We start from the raw sequence: 17950 nt of genomic DNA on the forward strand, positions 1-17950 counted from the left end.
CTACCTGCCATGAATTATCTAGGTGTGACTACCCCCACCACACACCAAATATGAGCTACAAGCTGGGATCCAGGGTTTTAAATCTGCGTTTCTATTCCCCTCAGCCCTGGCCATAGTATTTGGGGTGCTCCTGTGATTCACATCAGCTCCAGGCAGAAATGACTCAGCTAATTCCATTTTGGAAAGGAACCAGGGGTCCTGATCCTGGTGCATATGCAATCTATCTCCTAGGAGCTCTTCAAATGCTGATATTTATTTTCCCTTTATAGACTAAGGAGATCAAAATTCTAGGTGTGGGCCAACATAAAATTTTGTGATATATATATATATATACACACACACATATACATACACATATATACACATACACATACATACATACACACACACACACACATACACATACATACATATATATGTATGTATGGCTTTAGGAGAAGCTTACTTATCAGGTTTGCAAATCCTGGGCACAAGATTCTCAGCTTGCCTCCCAATTCAAATGGCTATTGATATAAATCTATAGAAGAACCTTTATTTCCTCCCAGAAATGTACCAAGAATTTGTTATGCATTCATGAGCCATTAGAAATCATTTAAAATCTTATATAACTTAAAGGTACTCACAGAGAACAAAATAGAAATTATATTTGGTGGTGCACTGATGTTCATTTTCAATTCATTCCTCATCCAAGAATTGGTGAATCTTTGGCCCTTTGTAGTTAAGGTCTTTTTCTTCTTTCTCTGCCCCATTCCATGGTATTTCTGTGTTTCCAGTATCTTTTTTTACTCCTACACAGCTCTGTGGACATCACATCTTTGATTTCAGGCCCTTCTCCAAGCACACAGATTATTCTCAGTGTCCACAGACACTGAATCTATGTATCATCATGTTTCCTCAGAGATATTTCCCTGCTGCTCATTGCAGAGGGTGTCTCCAGCTTTGCCCATGACCTCTCTCCCAGCCGCCCTCCAGCCCTACTTTCCACCATTCTGTTCCAAGTACAAGCTCTCCATAGCATTCTGTGCTGGTGACCACATTCTGCCCAGCGTGACAGAAGGAATTATTTCCTGATTGATGTCTGAGTTAAACATGAATCCTCTATGGAGCAGAAACATAGATAAACATAAAGAATCGAAGTGTCTTTCTGTAAACTTCTTTCTGCCCAGCTGCTGCAGGATTCATATCATCACTTCTCACCTGCTGGTAGGGGTCATTACCAGCTTTCCTCCAACCCACTGGCTTCCACTTCTGCCTCTCCCTGGGTCAGTGGCAGGCCTTGATTTATCTCCATGTCACACGGATGGCTGGTCAGCTCTGCCTGACTGACTCAGGATCATCTTTATTATTTCTCTCTGTGTGATGCAGAGTTCCCTCTGACTGTCTTTTCTGGCAGCTCATTTATATGAGATATTAATGCTCATCTCTAAGCATCTCAGCGACCCTTTGTGGGACTCTGGGGGCTGCTGAGCAGAGGACAATGAGGAGCCCAGTATGATCACTTTTGTGATCTATCACTAATACATTTTGAAAAGAAATATTAATTTATTCTCTCAATTGTGACTTTGCAGGCATCTATAGCATTTTCTAAAGTCATCTCCCCAAATAGATAAAGAAATATATTTTATTCTAATAAATGGGAAAATGATAGGAAATTTCTTTTCCTGTGAATGAACTTCTTGCTCATCATGTGTGTACTGTGTAACATTCTGTAACAACTCCAGACCCACAGGAAACAGTGGTTTGTACCTTGGGCATTCCAAAGAACAGGATCAGCTGCCATGGGAAAAGGGCTGATGGATCCTTTGGAGGGAAGTTGAGCACACAAGTGAGTGTTATCTGTGAGCCACGCTCACACGAACCTGGGTCCTCTGTATTTCAGTTCTTAGTCCTCCATTTCTATTAAATCCCAGAGTTTTCTCAACAACACATGAGGATAAAGGCCAATGGGCTGCTACCCTTCCAGAACTAATGAAGGAGGGTCACTGTAGCATGAAGAGTTGGACACCCTCTGTGCTTCCAGCTGCGTCCACAGTGCTGGGTGGATTCTGATCTAATTATTTTCCTGTATTCCTTCCTATCTCTGCACAGCAAAGGAAATAAGAATAAACGAAAGAGACAATTTGATTCATTGACAGTATTTATTTAGCTATGAGCAAAACTTCATCAATATAGAAAGTAAGACAAAAAAAGGATATTAATATTTTGCCTTTGGGTGGCTTACTATTTCTTAAGGACAAGGACACCTGACCATACATTAAAAATTTAATATATTTGGAAGAACTCTTGAGAAACTGCTGACAGCTGTGCTTCCTGAAAGAGCTAGGTAACTGGACCACCAGAGCAGGAGCTGCAGTTCTCATTAAGTACCCTTTGAACTTTCTGAACTGTGTGACATGTGCATGTATTACTTATACAAAAAATAAATTATTTACAGACATTACTGATGCACACAGCTAGTAAAGAGTGCTGTTATAATGCTGGAGGGATCAGATGATAAATTCTGCCTCTCTGAAGCAGACCAGATCTGTTCTCATGTAACAAGCATCTAGGAATAGTTACCCAGGGGTCAGGGACCAACACACACACACACACACACACACTCCCCCCCCACACACACACACACACTCACACACACAGTTCTGGAAAAGGACACAAATGCAAAGACATGAGATGTGTGTTGGATTTTGGTAGTCCCAACCAAATTCAGGTTGATAGTGAGCATGAGAGCTTCATAAATGAGGTAATGTCACTGACATATTGAAAGAAGGGAAGGTTGAGTCAGTCTGTTGAATGGACCACCTCAGGTTTTTCTGTATAGGTCATAATCAAAGTAATGTTTCCTTAGATGGTGGCTTCTTGAAGGTGGAACTAGTCCAGAGAAGACTCCAGAATTGCAGTAACTACAGTTATCTGGATGTAATGAAATAAAAGCTCAGCCCAGGGGGTGGCTGTTGCAAGAGGAGAATTATATCCTAGAAATAATTGGCAGGATTTGAATATGAATTGGTATTAGATGAAGAATGTGAGAAATTGACTTAAAACCGAACTTGCAGATATGCTAATTATTGACACCACTAATAAAATGAGGAATCTGGTCAGTAAAATTAATTAAGGAATCACAGAAAGCTCCAACTTCAGAGGGTTTTTAATGTCCCAAATTACTCCAAGAGGAAAATCCCATGAATAGGTCTTGACTACTCTTCAAAACTATGAATCATGTCCCCAAACAACCACAAAAGATTGCTCAATCATGGCACCTAAGAAAGATCAATAGAAAAGAAACCCTGAAACATACACACAGCATCCTAACTGCCTCATTTTCAAGAAGCAGCAATAAACTTGGTGCTTCCTTTTCGTTCTGGGAGTGACTGTGCTCTGAGTCTTTTTTGTGTGGCCAATGGGTGACATTGGTTTCTGGAACATTCCACAAACCTGAACTCAAAATCTCAAATCACTTAAAATTGTGACCCTCTTTCTCTCTCCCTAGGACTGGATGCCCAATCTATTCTAAAGTGTGAGGATGACATGTTGATAACTGGGGACACTACCCACTAAGGGGAAATATAAGGTCACTGGATGGGACACATTTGCAAATTCAGCAATCCACTTACTTGCAGCTTCAGATACATACAGTCCTGTGAATGTAACTGATGGATCTTTTTACCAGGTCTTGGTACCATGCAGTGTGACAGCTGAGTCACTGTGCATAAAAGAGGAATACTAATATAGGGACTGGGAGAAAGGCCAAAAGCAAGACAAGAGTGTGAGCAGAAGCTTGCAGCTACAGGTCTCTTCATTTCTGGGGACCTCTGGAATACCAATGTTAGGATTTGTGGTGAACTTGTCCAAGCTTAGTTCATCTTGTGCATTCATTGATCTAATTATAGACATGATTCCATCTCTTTGAAGGATAGTATTCTAGCAGCTTCAATCTCAAGAAATATAGCCTGTTATCTAGAAGGGAACAAAAAATACTGCTAAGAAATAAGCAGTAAAATAAACATCACAAGGCTCCAACTCTAAGCCCTAGGGATTTCGGCCCATAAGAGAGGACCTTTGGTTCTCACAGTCTTATCGACTCTAACTTGAAGCTTGGGTCATTTCTCACTCTGCTGTGGATTAGAAGCAAACCCCTGCTCAGATATCACCCTCTTCAGCTAAGCCCCAAGTCCTTACAGATTCAATTCCATCCACACCACAAACTATAGCACATTTCCCATGTGCCACTGCATCTGGCTCATTCCTGCCTGGGTACCTGACACAGACCTCTAGCCTTAGACATCTCATTCTGAGTCAAATGACCAGCGATAAGCCTATCTCCATATTAGACTACTGTCTTCTTCTATGGAAAGAAGGTTTCGGTCTTTGCATTTCCATTCTCCTAGTATCTAGTGTATAAAAGATGCTCTAGAAATACATGTCAAAATTAAGCAGGTGACAGCTGACACTTTTAAAGGAATGGAGGTCAGGCGGGATGAGGGTCAAGTAAGCTGCTTTCCTTGGAGGGATAATTATTTCAATAGATAAATACCCTGTGCAGGGTCCTTCAATAAGATCGTCAGAGAGCATCAGTTGAGTCAGCCAAAACAACGAAGGGATTTCCAACTGTCACTAAAAGTAATGGAAGAAATTTGTATGTTTAGTCTGAAGAAGAAAAGAGCTAAGGAGCAAGGGTGAGCCCCTCTCCAGAGAAGAAAGTACCCCAGGGAAAGAGGGCGGGACATGTGGGTGACTAAAAGAAAACACATCACTGGTCAACTTAGGACAGACTCCTCTCCCTTCCTGCCTACTCCCTGCAGCCTCTAAGCTGGGGTTCACTGGGTGTTGTACTTCTGTAAACACACCAGAGCTCACAACACTGATTGGGACTGCAGCCCCCTCTTCCACCTCCTGATGGCTGATTAGACAGCCCAGACAACCAGGTTGCAACCCCTCCTCTGAAGACCTGTGGAAGGAGGGTGTAGAACCATTTTCTGTTATGATAGAAGAACAGCCAGAAAAGTGGACATAAGAGGAAGACAGAGCTCCATCCCCTGTGAGAGCTGGCTAGTGCTGGACCAGCTATCTCCCTGATGCTCTTCCTGTTGGCCAACAGGAGGGATGTTATAGGCCACCTCTCAACTGTTTTACCATGACTCATAAAATACATGTTATGATGAAACCCAGTACACACACACACACACACACACACACACACACACACACACACACACTTACAATTAATAAATGTAATACTTTCTGATACTTTTTATCTTTCTCTCTTCTTCTCCTCTTCTCTATTCCCCTATTGCTTCCACTCTCCTTCTCTTTCATTTATTCTTTTAAATATGCCAGTTCCAACTGAATCAATTGATTTCATTACTTATTAATGAAATAGTTTGAAAGGCACTGAACAAGGTGGATTTCTGTCAGGGTGGCCAAATAGCACATATGTTAAAGCCTTGGAGATGTTTGTAAAAATGCAGATCCCTGTGCCTCACCCAGAAACCCTGCATCTGAACTTCTAGGAACTGCTTGGGACACAGGTATAACTCCTGCAGAAAGCCCTGCCATGGAAGAGTTTGAAACAGATGACCTCTTAACTTCTTTCCAACTCCAATCAGTGTATGCAAGGCATTATGTTAGGAGTTTTGGAAGAAATATAAAACATTGGCACCCATCCTGCTGGAGATTCAGCATGTGCACATGAGGAAGTCAAATGGCAGTTCATAACTAACTGGTGGCACTTGATTACCAGCCAAGCATACTATCCATGAGTTCAGAAGATATGGACCCCTGTGCTGTTGTAGTCAGGGAAGACTCAGCAGCCAGAAAATCACTATCATTGTTATAGTTACTAGGGAAAAAAGCATAGTAGCACATTAGAACAGTACCCCTCCTAACCAAGAGTGACAATAATTTTCTGGTTGCAGAGTCTTTCCTGACAACAAAGAAAATAAATAGCTGACATTAATTTATTTAATTGCTTTCAACACTTGCCTTCATGGGAATTCTCATTTGATGCTGGCAGCAATCCCATGAGTGAGGTCAGTGGTAATCAAAGTGTGGTTTGTGGACTAGCAGCATCAACATCATCTGGGAGTTTTTTGGAAAAGCAGACTCTCGGGCCCAGAAGTACTGAATCAGAAACTCCAAGGTGGGCCCAGTAATTTTTGTTTTACCAAGTCGTCCAAGAGATTGATGCACATGTAGTTTTAAGAACCCAAGGGTCAATTAATAGTTTTGTCCCTGCTGTTTCACATGAGGATGCTGAAGTACAGAAAGGTGTGTTGGTGGCCCAGCCTCACCCAGGTAGTCAGCGGTAGAACCAGAGTTTGATCGTGGGTAGGTTCACTTCCCGGTCCACACTCAGGCAGGATTAGAGAGAACTCCCCTTGCATTGTTGAGATGATCAGGATGCAGTACTTGCATGTCACATACTCAGAAGCACACACTGTTCATCTCTCACAGCTTGGCTTTATGAATAATGGGAAATCGAGGCAGCAGACATTGAACATCACATCAACGGAGGCTGCACTCAGACGACTCTGAACTGGTACGTGATGTGCAAACACATCTGGGAATCCTATTTTATTGTGTTGATTGGTTTAATTTAGGCTTGGTTTCTTAGAGTATAGACTTAGAAGGTCTGCTGTGTCACTTCACCCATGCCTACTAGGCATGGAATGTAAATTAGAGCAAGAATGACTCAGAAAGTTCTAGGTCTGTGCCGCCCTCTGAGGCAGCTGGGAAGCTACCCTGCCAAGAATGCCCAGAAAGTACATTCACTTTCCCTTTGCTGTGCTCTAGTTGGGGTGTGACCCTTTGATGAAGGCCAAGGTTGCCCCCCAGAAAACTTCCACAATGCAGAGCCCAGTCCTCCCTCCCTTTCTTCCTTCCTACCACCTTGACCCTACACAAGACCAGAAGGGATCAAGGAAGGACACCTTTGACTTCTGGAAGGAGGGAGCATTAGGCCTGTCTTGAGCAAGTCTCTCCTCTGCTTATGCCAAGAGATACCTCTTATCTACACTCTTCCCAGTGTCTCCTCTACCCATCTGGCAGAGCTGTTCTCTCTATTATTTTTTTCCACCTGGAGTCATAACCAGTGATTCAGGAAAGTCATTCTGTGCCATAAATATCAAAACACAATTGTCCCTCAGTGTCTGTGGGAGATTGGTTCCCCTGAGGATTCCAAAATCTGCAGATGCAGATATAAAATGGCATAGCATTAGCTTATAACCTACACATATCCTCCTGTCTATTTTTAATCATCTCTAGGTTACTCATAACACCAAGTACATTATAAATGCTGTATACTATATTGTTTAGGGAATGATGGCAAGAAAAAAAATGCCTATGCATGTTCAGTACAATTTTTCTTTTTTCTACATATTTTTGATCGGAGGTTGGTTAAACCCCTCAGATGCAGAACCCACAGATGTGAAGGACTGACTATAATTTGTTGGGTCATTATCAGAAACCTTAGGATTTGCTAAGATTTCATATTTTAAGTATTCAAGAAAAAAATGGAAATTATCCCAGGAAATATTAAAGAAATTGAAGTCTCCAGTCTAAAGAAAAAATAAAAGGCTGATGGTTCACAAACTCATAACATTTGGGAGGCATCAGAGAATTTTTTTTAAAGCTAGCATTAAGTTGTTTCCATTCCTACCAAATTCAGAACATCAATTAAAAATACCTTTTCTTTTCTTTTTTTCCCCCTCCTGGTGCTGGGGATTAAATGCAGGACCTTATGCATACTGAGCCCACACTGCCACTGAGCTACATCCTCAGCCCCAGAAATATCTTTTATCCATTCATATAAACATGGGCATACATACATGTGAGTGAGTGTATGTGTGTGTGTATGTGTATGTATGTATGTATGTGTGTGTGTATGAAGTGCATGTAATTTAAAATTAAGTAGACGGTCACTTATGTAGATATAGGTGACTAGGGAACTTATGAGATTCCTCTCTACAGTGATGCAGAGAATCAAAGAAATATATCTCAGAAATTACTTCTCCTTCCTTGACAAGAAATTTGATTACTGCCTACTTAAGGTGACATCAATCCATATTTCATTATTTCAATGAACTTTTTACAGTGTACTCAAACACTGAGCATGCTTTGCTCAGACTTGAAAAAAATGCCTATAAGATCCCCAAACTGTATGTCCAAGACTGAGCCTGCAACACCAATTCTCCATCCAATACAGCCTTCTGGGGGTTTGGTTTTCCCAAGGAGGATATGTAACAGAGACCTGGATGACAACTGTGGCAGCCAAATGCCATGTACCACCAGAGAAGGTAACAAACTGATCATCATAAAAGGTCCTTAGTTAGAAGCAGTCTTTCAATTCTCAAAATCACATTTTCTGAAATGCTTAATTTATCTTCCATGTGTTCTTTCATGCTGGTTCCTTTATATTCCACAGCAAACCTCTGTTAGGGACTCACTCTCTGTGGATCTTGTTGTGAAGTCTGGCATTTTTAGTCACCAGGTTAGAGTTAAACATGTACAAAACAGTTGATAGGACAACCCACACACAGGAATTTGATCCAAAGAGTCTGATAAAATGCTGGGAGAAATGCATAGAAAATTCTTTACACTACAGCAAGAAAAAAAAATATGCAGAGGAATTTAACCAACAGAGTTATTGGAGAAAGAGGGGAAATGCTATTATCCCCATGAAATTCACAGTTGGATATCCAAAGACATTTTACCATCAGGTAATTTTCAGGAATTCTGAAAAAAAAAATTTCCAAGGGCTTATAATAAAAGATCGATTGATACCAATTTTTAGAAAATAACAGCAACTCCAGAGGGTTTGGTACTAGTTCCCTTTGCTAGAGCTATGGGGCTGTTAGTTGATGAATAATTGTTGATAACAAAGAAAGTCTGAAGGAGAACATCAAGTTTTAATTTACAGATAATTTAGGGAGTGTCTTAAATCACAATCTCATTTAACATTTGTTGACCTGCTTTTCTGTATCCCTTAAACATTACTTCTGGAAAGCATCTCCGACCTGCAACACCTGCCCTGCACCACCTATCCTCAATTCTTAACTCTAACACAGTCACACTATTTAAGATTATTGATTTACCTTATGGCTCATCATTCCTGGCACACAGAAGCACACACTTATCTTGGTCACTGCTTATTTCTTTGACTAGCACAAGGTATACAGGTCTGCATGGAAGGATAGATGAATGGGTGGGTAATGGATCAGATGGATAATAGATGTAGATGAATGAATGCAGTTTTACATGAATGAGAAAGAATTTTTGTGAGTATTGAGTATTCCTTTATAATTTCCTTAAATTTGATCTACAAGTTCTGGGAAAATAAACTGGGGTTATGTGGTCCTTTCTACAAAGCCACAGTGGAATTGGATAGTACAGAGAAAATATTTTTTGTCAGTGATTCGTTGTTACTTTCTGTAGATTTCCCAAAGAATACATTTTCCCTTGGGAGTGTTGCAATAGCCAGAGAAAACTATGAGTCTTTTTCAATAAGGGCCAGCAAAATCAGGCAGAGAGATCCCTGAAAATCATCTTTATTGGGATTTTCGAACATTTTTTTTACAAGAGTGGAGTTATAAAACTATAAAGTGTTGCATTAGAAGAAAAAAATGGATGAAAATATCTAAACATTCCTACACTGAATATTTATGGGTTCCTTGTCTAAGAGAGATGAGACTCTTCAAGCTACTTTTTAAGATTCTAGTAAACACCTTCCCGTGGGTGGTTGTGGGAGAGGGAGCCACTCCAAAGAACTAGGTTGGCTGGAGCTGGGGTTTGTCTACTTTAGCACCTCCATCAATCGCACTGTTCATATGTTGCCAATGGATGGTTTGGAAACATCCTTCCTATTAAACAGGTTTCTTTCAGATGTTTAATTAGCCACACCCCAAATTTCGATTTAAAGCAATCACGAACCTCAGGGAAGACAATGACTAGTTTAGCTTTTTAAAATTCAAATTAATACATACATGTATATTTTTTAACATGTCAAGAGCTGCTTACCTCTAACATATCCTGACTCCCAGAATATTCCTATAAAATCTCTCAAAATTCACCTGACCAAGATTCTGTATTCAAACATTCTCTGCTCTGCTCTTGAAAGAACGTAACCTGTGATCACAAATTGTTTCCACTTGGCAAAATCAATCTCTTAATAAGGGATTCCTAGAGGTGGTGTCTACATCTCCTTGTTTTCTTGGTGTAGGAACCTGGGATGTCACCAAGAGCACTGCCCCATAGGACAAGGAACTCCAAGCACCATTTACACCCAACCACCAAGTGCTACTAACACATCTCCTTTCAAAGAAAATTGTTTAAATATGTTTTTAGAGATAAATATTTTATCTCAATGAAAATAATTTTATTCCATTGTACTTATATAAATAATATATGTTCACTACTGCAAAAAATTAAACAATACAAAAAGATTCCAGAAAAAAATTAAAATCCACTGGAAGTCTACCAAGTCAAGAAAACTGCTATGAATGTTTTATTAATATTCTTTTCTATACCTCTCTATGCATTCCTACACATATCCATATAATTTTACACTATTGAGGTCATTTTATACATGTTTAGTTGTAGACACATTTGAACATTTTTCTGTTTTGTTTTAGTTTAGTAGGAATGTTGCTTCCTCCCCTCCCCCAGCCTTCTCCCTCCACCTCAGTCATCAGGTCACCATCTTTAGCAGTACAGGGTATGTCCTCCCATTTCTTTCTCCCTATGCCTATAATCGTGAGTAAACATTCATACACATAAACAAAAGTTTGATAGCATCATAACATCACTGTGTGAGAATGTTCCTGCCATCTACCCCTTACCACCTTTCTGGTGAATAAACACCTGGAAACCAACTTACATCAAGTGAAAAAGCAGTAGCCTCAAGAAAACTAATGAGGCAGAGGTGGGATTGGTGTGTAAAACCTCTTGCTTCCCTTAAAATTCCACTTGACACATCCCCTGTCAAGCCACCTCAGTCATCTTGAGTTCAGAAAGAAAAGCCAGAGCCTGGTATTCTCGGTACACCATTGCTGATACCTCCTGGGTGACCGACACCCTCACCCAGGCAATGGGCTGCAGTCAGGGGATTTGCTGAGGGAAAGTCTGACTTTGTAGCTGACTGTTTAATAACTGACCCTGACAGGTCTCTAATTCCCATGTTGGTTTCCTCATCTGCAAAATGGGACTAATGTAGTAGGATTGATATGAGGACTAAATGAGATAATATATTTTTAAGTTACAAAGCATGTTAGTGTGAGAGATAAAGGAAGCATGAGGCAGCCCTTAATGAAAATATGAAATGTTATTCAAAGATGTGAAAGGGACACAGATAGAATCATTTCAGTTCCGGAGCAGAGGGTAAATGACAAGGTTTCCAAGGACACACAGATGGCATCAGCTTCATTTTCAAAAAAATTGTTTTTCAACATATATATGCAAAGATGTTCATTGTTGGAAGATATTCCTACAAGAGTGCAACCAGAAAACAGAAACCTGCACAAAGCATTCCTTATTTAGAAACCTCCTAAATAAGTTATAATGGAATATTGTGCAGATATTAAAGCAAATGAAATGGATCTTATATATGCTGATAGAGAAAAATATTCAAGATAGATTATTAGTAAACAAAATCAAGAGCCGAATGGTGCTTATGCTATTAAACCTTTTGTAAAAGCTCATCACCAAATGATGGTATAGTCACACACACACACACACACACACAAAAATTCTGAAGAAGAATTGTAAGGAACTGATAATTGGTTTCCTTTAAGAACAGAGACAGGGCTAACAAGTGGGCAGGGAGGGCATTCTTTATTTTGTACCTTTTGCATTTTTAACTAGGTACATGTACATGTTTGTCACCCCTCCTATGAAACCCTTGAAGCCAGATGTAAGATCATTATCTGAATTCCATGTATTATGTGAAATCCTTCGTGGAGTCTGGGCAACACATCCCATTTAGGCGTGATGATATATATCTCTGTAGCAAAGTATCTGATTATTCACGCTAAGTGATATTTTAAAAAAGATTCTGAATCTCACCCCACTGGATGAGATTGGTGAAATTTCTCCACCAGGAGTTTGGGAATTTAGCATTACAGGTAAAGAATTGTGAACTTAAATTAGCACTTATCAGTTTTTCTTATAACAACATAGTATGTGAGAGTGAGACTGTAGACACATTTTATACTTTGCTGTATCTTATTCTATAATTCTCTATGTACTTCTGACTTCCTAAGAGCAATTGAGAATAATACGCCAGGAGGAACAAAGAGAAAGTATCCACTAGGATAGAATGTCAATCCCCAAGTGACAACTAAGGGTTGAGAAAGTCTGTAACCCAACAAAGAACAATGAACTCTAGATTCTTCTGATTGTTAACAACTTGAGTCAGTTCGTTATTACTTTGCAGAGTGAGCAGCTTCTTGTTGAATTCAACTCCACACTAGAACAGACGCAAAAGGGAGGACAATGCCCATCAGGCATGCAAAGTGTAACTTAGTCAATGCTGCAGGAAATGGTGAGAGGACCCAGTGACAGCGCCTGACGTGTTCTAACAACAAGATACGCTTTTAGGTTTCACCTTACTTCACAGTTTTCATGGACCTCATACATGCTAGGCAAGCACTCTGCTGCTGAGCTACAGCCCCCACCCCAGGTGGAACATTTTTAAGGAAGTCATTGGTCAGGTAGCAATGAAACCGTGGCTTTCTTTCAATTGGCTTTGGGTACTTGATTTGTGACTGTCTCACTGTCCAAGATTCAAGGAGAGATGGCAGGAAGAGCAAATTTCTCCCTTTATTGTCAGGCTGCTGCTCTGGTTCACATCTACACAGATAGATCTGTTTGATTTGCTCATGGTGAAGTTGAACCAGGACAAACTATTAACACCAAAATAATACAGGTGAGAGAGATTGTCTCAATTTTGCCATCATTCAAAAGTAGACCTTATAAAATTTTCCCATTCTCTGTATTATATGAACTTTGGACTTAATGATGCAGTGACCACCTGTACACAGTACCCTTAGGAGCTCATTCTGGACTTCCTGGGAAGGAATCCACCGGAATTTTGAAAGAGGGCTTCACCTTCCTTCTCTAGTTGGAGGGACTTCACCAGAACTCAGTGTCCCAAGGGATCAGTGGCTTTTGACCCTTGGCTGCAGCAGCTAGAGCTTCTCATGGGCCCCCAAACTCAGCTGCTAGGAAACCAGGCTTCCCAGACAACAACTGAATGTAATTAGCACAATAAATTCAAACCTCTTGATGCCAGAAAACCTGTTCATTTTCCTACCAACAAGTCTACTTTCTCACTCTACAGATAGGGAGTTGAGGTTAAGTCTAGGGATCTCTTTTCTAGAATGTGGCCTCCTTGCCACATGTCCAGCAGGCCTCTCTGTGGGTGATGAAAAGGTGGAGGATCTGTGCTATGTCTTGCAAAGTCCCACTTCCCCAATAAAGCCTGCTTTAAATCCTGCCATATGACATCAGGGGATCTTTTCTGTCTGCAGTCACTTGATGGGTTTAGGGTAGAAAGAAGCACTTATCATTTTAAAAATTCTTTGGAAGTTTCGATTTGTATGTTTACCCAAATTGTAGGTTTTGAAATCTCCTTATTAACTTTTCAAAACAAAAAAATAACTTACTAGTTGTAGTTTCACCATGGACTGGTACATTCTGTTTGCTTTTCTGGGCAGGTGGCCAGCCATGAGTTAGAGATACCGAACCCTAGCAAGAAGAACAAAATGATGGTGTCCAACACAATCAGCACCGTGGCTTCCCTGGTGCAACGTCAATGGAAAAACTGTGCCAGTGACCATTTCACTGACTCCCATCCTTCTCCATCTCAAAGCCCTTTACCAGAGGAGCCTTCTCTAGTCTGGCAAATTTCTCCTGGTGCTTTTCCACATGAGCCCTGGAGATAAGAGGGTAAAAGGCCATCTCCTAATGTGCCTTAGTATCACCCAAAGTAGTAGGCACCAGAATACTGCTTAGCAACATAAATTCTAATTTTCCTTAATCTATTTTAAGAACACCCTAAGACCCTACCTTCACAAAGGCAGGCATCATCACCTCTTTTCCTGAAGCATTACCTGAAATACAGAATATAATAAGACCCACAGAAGGCAGAGCCTCAGGGAGAATCCTTAGGTGAGATCACTGTATATTCAGTTCTGTATTAAAGTGCAAGGAGGTTACCCCTTTGAAGGCTTTGAATGTAGTTGTTACCACTCCTATGCCCTTGCCATTCCAGTCTCTATGCCCAAGCAGGACAAAGTTATAACAAGCCCCTACATTGAAGACCTCCTTATATGAGAACAAAGATAGTTTCAGATGCCTTCTCAGCAGATAGAGAGCAGTTTTGCTGAGCTAAGGGTTCTGGTGTCTGGAAAAAGGCAAGTATGCTACTTTGAAAGGAGACACTTTAATCCCAGCTACTCAGGAGTCTGAGGCAGGAGGATTGCAAGTTCAAGGCCAGCCTGTGCAACTTAGAGAGACCCTGTCTCAAAATAAAAAATAAAAAAGGCTGGAGATATAGCTCAGTGGAAGAGCATCCCTGGGTTTAATCCCTAGTATCAGAAAAAAGAAGGAAGGAAGGGAGGGAGGGAGAGAGGGAGGGAGGGAGGAAGGAAGAAAGGAGGTAAGTGAGTGAGGGGGGAAGCGGGGAGGGAGGGGTCAGACTTTCCTGGTTTGGTCAGTTGAACTTGATACCAATGCCAAGAGTAACTTACTTAATCCCAACAACTGTGTAGCCACTCAGGCTCCAGGCTCTTCTTCCACACAGCTTTAATGAGTGATTCTAGAGTAAATTAACTGAGATAATAGTGAGTTTTGTGGTTACCTGGTCTTGTTAATATTTTCAAAAACCCTTCAAGGTAGGTACTAGATAGAGTGATATCATCCAAACCACAGCACTTTGGAGAACATGACATAAATGCAAAGATGATGAGTATAAATGGGGATTGATCCGGGCAAAGCAGACTGTGTGGCCACCTAGTGCTAGGGTCTTCATGTCACAGATGAGGTCAACAGTGCCTGAAGAATAAAAGTCACTTCAATGCTGAGAAGAAGCGGAGCTATTCAATCCCAGGGACATACAGCATCAACGTGCACATTTCTTTACACACTGCATTGAATTCTTGGGTTCACTTTCTTGGACAGTGGTTTCCATAGATTTACTAAATATTTGGGAAATTGTAAATAAAATGTTGACACATGGAACAAAGGAAGCACTTTTTTGGCTGAACTGGGTGGGTGGGATTTGCATTTTGTCTGGCCACCCTCTGACCTACTCTTTCACCTCATGAAAGGTGGCCCCAAGGTTCTATCTTAGCAGCATTTCCATAAGGTACAACAGGCCCTGACACTTTTCCAGATTGGAGACATACCACAAGGGAGGTATGTCTGAGGGAGGCAGAGATTACGGAGGCCCGTGTAGGAAGTACTGCGTTTGGAAGTCCTCACATTCCAATCCTCTGTTGCTCTTCTTTTGCAACCTGTAGAATGCCTGACAGACCTTCATGGGATACCTGGAACCCATCATCAGCCAGAGTTATAATGGCACCTGTAAAGGGTGGGTGAATACCAGGTGTGGCCAAAGCCACACAGTTCCTGGGGGTCACTTGTCTAAAGCACCGTTCCCAATTGTCAAGGAGCAGACAGATTACCTGGACACCTTGTTAAAATGCAGATTATGCTCGGTGGGTCTTGGATAGGCCTCAGAGTCTGCATTTCTATCAAGTTCCCATATAACTCCTGTGCTGCTTGACCATGCTTTAAGCAGCAAGAGAGTAAAGGACAAATATAGATCAATAAGGTACCTTGCAACCAGATCCTATTGGACAGAAATATCTGGTTTACCTGGAGAAGTAGATCAGAGGCACTAAATGTCATTCTTATTTGAATGTAACTTCATATGTAGCTGGTTATTAACCAAGGAAAGTAGAGCCTATGCCATCCAGTTCACTTTTAGAAAGTTGCAGGAAAAGAAAATAGCAATCAGTTAATGGGGGCTCTTGCTGGAGAAGCTGTTATATTGGATCAAGTCTTGAAAAGCATCTTTGGTGAAGGCTACAGATACTTGCCACTTTCCACATAGTCAATTCAAGCACTCTTGGGGAAAACTGGCTAAGTATATCTGGATGGTAGTTTTTGTTCTCTAAGAATGAAGGTTTTTATATGAGAACATGATCCAGAAAGTGAAGGAGCAGAGGTTCTGCAAAGCCTCTTATTAGCACTGTTGGAAAGTGACTTTGAAGTTCCATGAGAAAACCTTGTGATGCAGCAATGGACCGAACAGGCTTGAGTGACTGGATCACGTGATCTATCAAAGTTTTCACTTGGGTTCTCTGAAACTTAAATATATATGTGCATATATATGCCATGGCCATAGCTCCACCCTCAGCCATTCCCCAAGGATAGCAACAGGAAGACATGATATCCTTTGACAGACTTTGCTTGGCAGTCCTGAATTTGAACTTCCACCACAGACATCTACCTTAATCATTTTTCCTTTTTTTTTTTTCTTTAAAAGGATCCACCAAAGCAGTGACTTGCCCTCCTCAGGGGAAGTCAGACAGGCAGTCATACTTCTTGAGCATATGTCAGAACCTGCTTTGGAAATATGCTTTTTGTTCATTCAGCAAAATAATATTCCAATAATAAGGAAGAGTATGACAGTCAAAAAATGGCTGTTTTCTCATGCTTTGCTTCTTTTGTCCAGGTATTTATTTTTCCTTTAAAAATATTGCTCTCCTGCTGGTCAGTGAAGCTTTTTGTCAAAGCATTAGTCTCTCTGCCACTGGATATTTTACGTAAGAGATATCGAATGCTGCCCTAAAATTAGTTTCTTTTAGAATATAAAAGGATCTTTGGAAAGTGGTACTCTATTGTTTACATTTTTTATTTTTTCTGTTCTTGTTTATTTTACTTCATTTTCATTGAAAGGTTTTCACTAGGAAAAAAATGTTTATCGTGACAGGAATGTAGGTAATATTGAGATGAGTCCCCAAATTTCCTACATACAATGCCTTATTATATATAAACCAGTCACAAGTTCCCACCTGCCATGTTAATAGTCCTGTGCATAGGGTGGACAGCTCAGGATAGAAGGATTTTTGTAAAATTTGAAGTGCCAGACAGCATGGATTTAGCATTTATGCTTTTCAGTCCTAGTATTTAATAAGACATATGTACCACATATGTACCACAATTCAAGCTAATCACAGGGAGCAAATAAGGAACATGTTGAGTAGGGCTGCTAGTGTTTCCCCTGCCCAGGAACAGGATGATTCCAAAGCAGAAAGCAGGGAGTTGAAGGTGAAGGTTCCCACCTAGAGAAGATGGGAAAATTCAGGAGAGGGAGTTAGGACAGCTCTCTCCAGTGCTGTTGGAATTCATTCCGCTTTCTCCTTTTCTTCATGTTGACTCTCTTCATTGTACTGCAGAAAATACCAAAGTCAATGGAACCAAGACTCCAACAGCAATTTCCCAAAATCTTGAATCCAAAAGTAAAATCATGAGAAAGCATTAAAATCCAGATTTTGACAACTCCTCTCACTAACTCAAAATGCTCATTTCCATGCTTTTTTCTTTGAATGAATATTTATTGAGTGCTTGTTATGTGCTAGGCGTTGTTCTTGATGGAGAAACAGCAGTAAGCCAAGAACCCAGCCCACATGTTTTGCTTGCAGTTATTTTGCATTGCCACCTCATTTCCCGTCCTTTCCTCCTCTTCCTTCCAAGACACACCTTTTAATTGTCTTTCAGTCCTGTCCTCTCCTGTCTCCCCTGAAACCGCCCCATCAATCATCCCTTCCCTCTGCATCTTTCCCTTAATTCATTAACATCCTTTTATCAATATGCTCAATTTGCCCTAACCTATTTTACAAAATTAAAGAACAACAAAGACAATCTAATGTATGAAATATGATATGTCAAG

General features: G+C 40.6%; 1 pseudogene; it reads left to right on the plus strand.

Moving 5' to 3' along the window:
- Window positions 1-17950, plus strand: part of LOC101976972 (aldehyde oxidase 3-like) — a 91547-nt pseudogene that overhangs the window by 47046 nt on the left and 26551 nt on the right.

The sequence above is a fragment of the Ictidomys tridecemlineatus genome, chromosome 7 (assembly GCF_052094955.1).
Source record: "Ictidomys tridecemlineatus isolate mIctTri1 chromosome 7, mIctTri1.hap1, whole genome shotgun sequence".
Taxonomy (NCBI): domain Eukaryota; kingdom Metazoa; phylum Chordata; class Mammalia; order Rodentia; family Sciuridae; genus Ictidomys; species Ictidomys tridecemlineatus.